Genomic DNA, 5,610 nt, shown 5'->3' on the forward strand with positions numbered 1-5,610 from the left:
TAAGAGAAAGAACAAGAATAGACTAATAGAGATGGACATAGGTACCAAGTCAAGATAGAAATAACATTTTTGAATTACGCAAGCTTTGATACGGTTTCTAACAACTAGAATGTATTATTTGTTGTCATCTCTCCTATATCTTTTTATAAGATCATGTTAAGTTGTTTTTTAGTGTACCTTCTTTTTCAAGGTATCTATAGAGCTTATCATTAAACTTTAGACTTCTATTTTCATGTAGGTACTATAAAATGCCAAGGATGTCTAGTTGGGAGATAGTTTCAAAATTGATATGACATCAACTGAGGTGAGATATCTAATACTTTTGAATATCCAATTGGTGTATCTCCTCTATTGACAAATATATGCTCTTCTAGAGACTTTTTATCTCTAATGTATCAAAAGGGGCCATGAGGTTCGATACATTAGGACCCCTTAAGATCCCATAAGACCTCTCTCAATTTTGTTTCTAAGTACATGTGCACTAAAGACCTTATGTCACTACTTTAGCTACTAGTAAGATGGTGAGTACTCATAATCATTTTCATGTGACATTAGAAGCCATCTTCAACACAATAATATCACTAGACATGTATGTATGTTACTTCTATGGTGGGAAGTTTTATTTCTTATTTTATGGAGAAGTATTGGGTATCTATCACTACTTGAGCTACTAGTAAATGGTAAGTATTCATCATTATCATCATTTGAGATAGGCTCACATGCATATCATGTGTTAAATATAACCAAGGTATATTAATGAGTTGTTGAATCTTGTCTTCTGAATCTTAACAATTTGAAGAATCATCATAAGATCCCTTAAAATATTATTTCTAAGTACATGTGTGTTAAAGAAATTTTGTCACTACTTGAGCTACATGTATGTGGTGAGTATTCATCATCATAATCTTACATAAGATCATGTGTATTTCATGTTTTAAGTGTAACCAAGGTGAACGTTAACTAGGTCTTCCTAATCTCAACAATCTTAGGATTCATCAAAGCATGTTAATATATGCCACCACCATTAGAAATGTGTTGGATCCTAATTTAATAGTTTTGAAAATGACTAAGAATCAAGACCAATGCATCTAAGGTTAGCAAATTCCTATGACAAATACACTTGACTATAGTCATGGGCCAACTATAAGGCATAACTCCTTCTTCACTTTAGGTTATGCAAGACCTAGGTGGGTTAACCTTGACATTCTGATGTATGGTACCAATGCATTTAAAACATAAATTTGAACCTATTAATAGTAGATGAAAACCCCTTATATCTCCTAATAACTCATGAAATGACACAGATCCACAGTAGCTAAATGCAAATCTATGAAATTCATCAACTCAATAAGGGTTAATTCTTTTCAGCCCACTACATAACATGAAGAACTAAATTTATTTGATTAAAATGATTTGTGCAAATGGAATTCATATAAGCTTGCATATGATTTAGTGATCATTGCCTTATCCATTGAAACATAGAGTCATTACTAGTAGGATGACCTAACTTTTTTGCATTACAATCAAGTTTATCAACTAAAATCCCCAAATCCCATTCTTATGCAATATCCCCTTCATACACCCAGAACCCCTATCAAAACACTGAAGCATTTACCTAACTCCTTGAGTCAGAAGCAGCAACACATCTGATACACAACTCATCCAAGCTACCTTAAATCAAATGAACCTTATCCATTTAATCTCAAAGTTAATAGCACATGAATAATTAGGAGATAGAATTGGAAAACTTAGATAATTCATGTAAATCTCCTATTATATTCATCCATGGAAAGACAAAATACATTAGACTAGTAAAACTAAATAAAGTTCAAGATATGTCACATAATCTAGCATCCATTATCATATCTCAGGAACAATGCATGAAAATAAAATGAAAAATTGCACAAGGGTGGATGAGGTGGTCTTCACTGCTAGAGCACAACTCAATAGACAAGAAGAAAAACCATCAACAATCCTGGTTTCAATAGTAGAACACTGGAACCCTACTAGTATTACCTAGAGAAAATTGCCAACCACCACAATGAAAGAAAGAAATAAAGATATAAGATGAAGAAATTCTTGAATCTAATCTATGCCTGACATGTGTCCACTTAGAATTCCATCTTCTTTTGTTAAAAGCCTCTCTCATCTTTCTACCATTTTTATCTAATTTTGTTTTCATCATTACTTTGTAACTGATTTAAAAATATCTTTTGTTGAATGATGAAATTTTTTCGCTTGCCAAAATATTTGAAAACCTTATGAAATGCTGGTGAAATGCCCATCTAACTGACTCAAAAGTGATCAAATTTGATCCCAACTACATTATCACTACCTTTTAACCATATTCAAGTCATTACCATGTCAAAAAATTAGTTCTGAACTTTGTCACCTCAATACAGTTGTTGCACAATAGGAATCTGGAAGAAAACCTCTTGTAGCATGAACAAACTACTTCCTATACAAAAACTAACTTGATAATTAGAAAATTTAGATTCTCCAAGTTTTGGCGATATATAACATTGCATATTTTGCTTACCAAATATGCCCAAGAAGTCAGTTTGAAAAATGTCCCTCTGGTATAGCTACCAGGACTGCAACTCCTTGAAATTTAAATTTTTCAAAAATTTAAATTAATCTAAAGTTTGAACTTTAGACTTAATACTCTGTTTGATTTAAAAATCTTGCACATCACCCATTTTTGAAAAACTAATTTTAAATGATAATTTTAAAATCATTTTACTTTTTTCTAACCCTCTAAATTTGGGTCAAAGCTCCATTGACCAAGCACCACATGGTGGCTCCTGATTTATCAACCTCTGCACACCTGCCACTGGACTGCCATGTCAGCATTTGAGTAGGACCCACTGAGACATGTCACATCAACTCACTTGAAAAAATTAAATCTACATCCTTACTTCCATAACACATATAAAAACTTGCTTCATTTGCTACAACTTTCTCATTATGAAAGTTTTGGTTAGCATGCTCAAACATATTAGACTAAAACTGAAAATCCTCTTCATTTGATGACTCATGCATGCTATCATTCTCGAATATGAAAGCTCCATATTCAACTTGGGGAAGGGGATCACACATACCTTGAAAATGTGTATCCTTATGCATAACCAGATGATATTCAAACAATCAATCAGATTTGTACTCACATATATCATCAATGTTAGAATCTAAAACTAATCCGAAGTCCTTTAATGATTCTTCATAATCAGCAAGTGGATTAGTTGTCAAATTAGAAAGGTCATTATAAAAATCATTGCAAGGTGCATGCTAATTTTCATTAACAACCTTGTCAAAGACCTTGTTATTCATATCATGAGATGCAACATAATCATTAGTTTTAGTATCAAACTCGAAAGAAGAACAATCTAATTTCTCACAATAGTAGGATAAAGTATGATCATTAAAATTATCCTCAACTAAATCTGAACCGTCCATGTTCTCTTCAAACAAAGGATTGATAACTCCATGCAATGACCCTCTTTGAATATTTTGACAAAAAATGCGCTGATCATCATCAAGATTCTCATCATATAAAGCATTAGTATATACCTTAAACTCACTACCCATTTCATCCTCATGGAGACTTTAAATGTATGAAGAAAAATCAAAACTACATGTAGATTCACTTTCTACTCCATCAATGAAGCATGTAGAATATAAATCAAAGTTACTTTCATTGTCTTCATGTAGGTGATTCAAATGTCTTGCAAACCTATCATTATTTATCTTACCAATAGGTGCTAGTGCATTAATCTTAGAATCACTTGTATGTTGATTATCACTGCACTCATTCTCAAGACATTCATCTACACAATTAGGTTATCCATCCTTATAAATAATTTCTTTATCCTTGTATTGTGTAGACAACTCTTCACAACTTTCAACATTTAGTTCACTTCTATAACTATGAAATGAAACTTCATTTTCACATTTAGAAATAGAACTCATACCTTTACTGACATAAGAATACTCACTCTCGTCATTGCTTTCTTCTTCCCAATTTGCATCTGATTCACATGAAGACAAAAATGTACTAGCACTATCCTCTTCTTGACTTGAGCAACCTCTCTCATCATTGTCTTCACATGAGAATTCTTCACAATACATTAGATAAGCAAGTTTTCCTTCATCACTTGAAAGATCACTTCCAGATTCTTCATACTCATACTAAGATGCATATCTTTGAGCTTTTGATTTAATAACATTCTCAACATGATGCAATGTCTCAATAAGAGAATTCATTTCTTGCATATCTGATTGATCAACTGAATCCATCTTACCATCTAATGCTGAAACATTACAAACATGTGTGCTCTGTTCCTCTAACTGTGACTAAGATAAATGCGATTCACATTTTTCATTTTGTGTTACCTCTCCCCAGAATGTCAGCTAAGCAATATCAAACTCATAATCAAAGAGGTAACTTTTAGCCTCCTAACTTGCGCAAGACTAAGATCTAGGTGCAGTAACCTCAAATTTTGAAGTATTAGTCACATCATCATACATATAATTATCATGAGAAGAACTTATTGTTGTAACTAAACCTTGATTGATAAAATCAACATAATTTTGAACCCTATCAAAGTCTGAAATATATCTTACTGCTATAGCATCAAAAACATGTGTGTCCTCATTTGCAACTGGACTAACCTTCCTTATACACACATTCTAATTTAAATTCTCAATTTGATTAAAACCTACAGTAGGGGTGTTAATATTATGATTTGAAATTGACGTATCAACACTATGTTCATCCTCTCTTTCAAACACATTATACTGGCAATCATTCATAGAAAAATGACCTCTAATCAATGCATACTTCAAATTAAATCAATATCCCTAACGGTCACAAAAGCCTAATATAATGACTATGGTTCTTTATCCCTTAGTAGATAGTTCATTCTCTTGTCAAATGCATCAAAGTAAATAAATAAAAACATTTGATCATTGGGTCTATAAATCTTAGGGATCTTATTCAAAACTCTCACAAACCTGATATTAAATCGAGGAACAAGTTCATCATTCTCAATGTGAATCTTCAAAAACTTATCATAAGAATTAGATATGCTTACCCTTTCTCAAAGTTTCTCCATGAAGGTGGAATGTAACTCACCCCAAGATGAAATAAAGCATGCTAGTAGAAAAGAAAACCATTCTCTAGCATCATCTTCTAGAGTCTGAACAAATAACTTCATATGCACATCCTCATGAGCAATCTCATAGTCACCCATCAAATCACTGAACAGTTCAACATGATGACTAGCTGAAACAAGATGGCTCCCACTAAACTTAGAAAAAAAAATTCTAACATCATTAGGAATGACATTTGGGAAACCATTAATACCATCAAAACATAATGGCATATACTACTTGGTAGAAATAGATCTAGGAATTTCACTGACACATTGTATATTAGGTGAAACAAAACTTGACATCCTTCTAAAATATGAAACTCATTCACCTATATTAAATTTTGATTTGTAATTTGTAACAGATCTACGCAACTCTCTTCCAAATAAATTTCTTCAAGCACTTCACAAAACTTTTACAAACAACAGTTGAAACTCAATCCAATGAAGTGTCTAAAAC

The sequence above is a fragment of the Cupressus sempervirens genome, chromosome 7 (genome assembly GCF_028749045.1).
Source record: "Cupressus sempervirens isolate cs-2001-9-10 chromosome 7, ASM2874904v1, whole genome shotgun sequence".
NCBI lineage: Eukaryota > Viridiplantae > Streptophyta > Pinopsida > Cupressales > Cupressaceae > Cupressus > Cupressus sempervirens.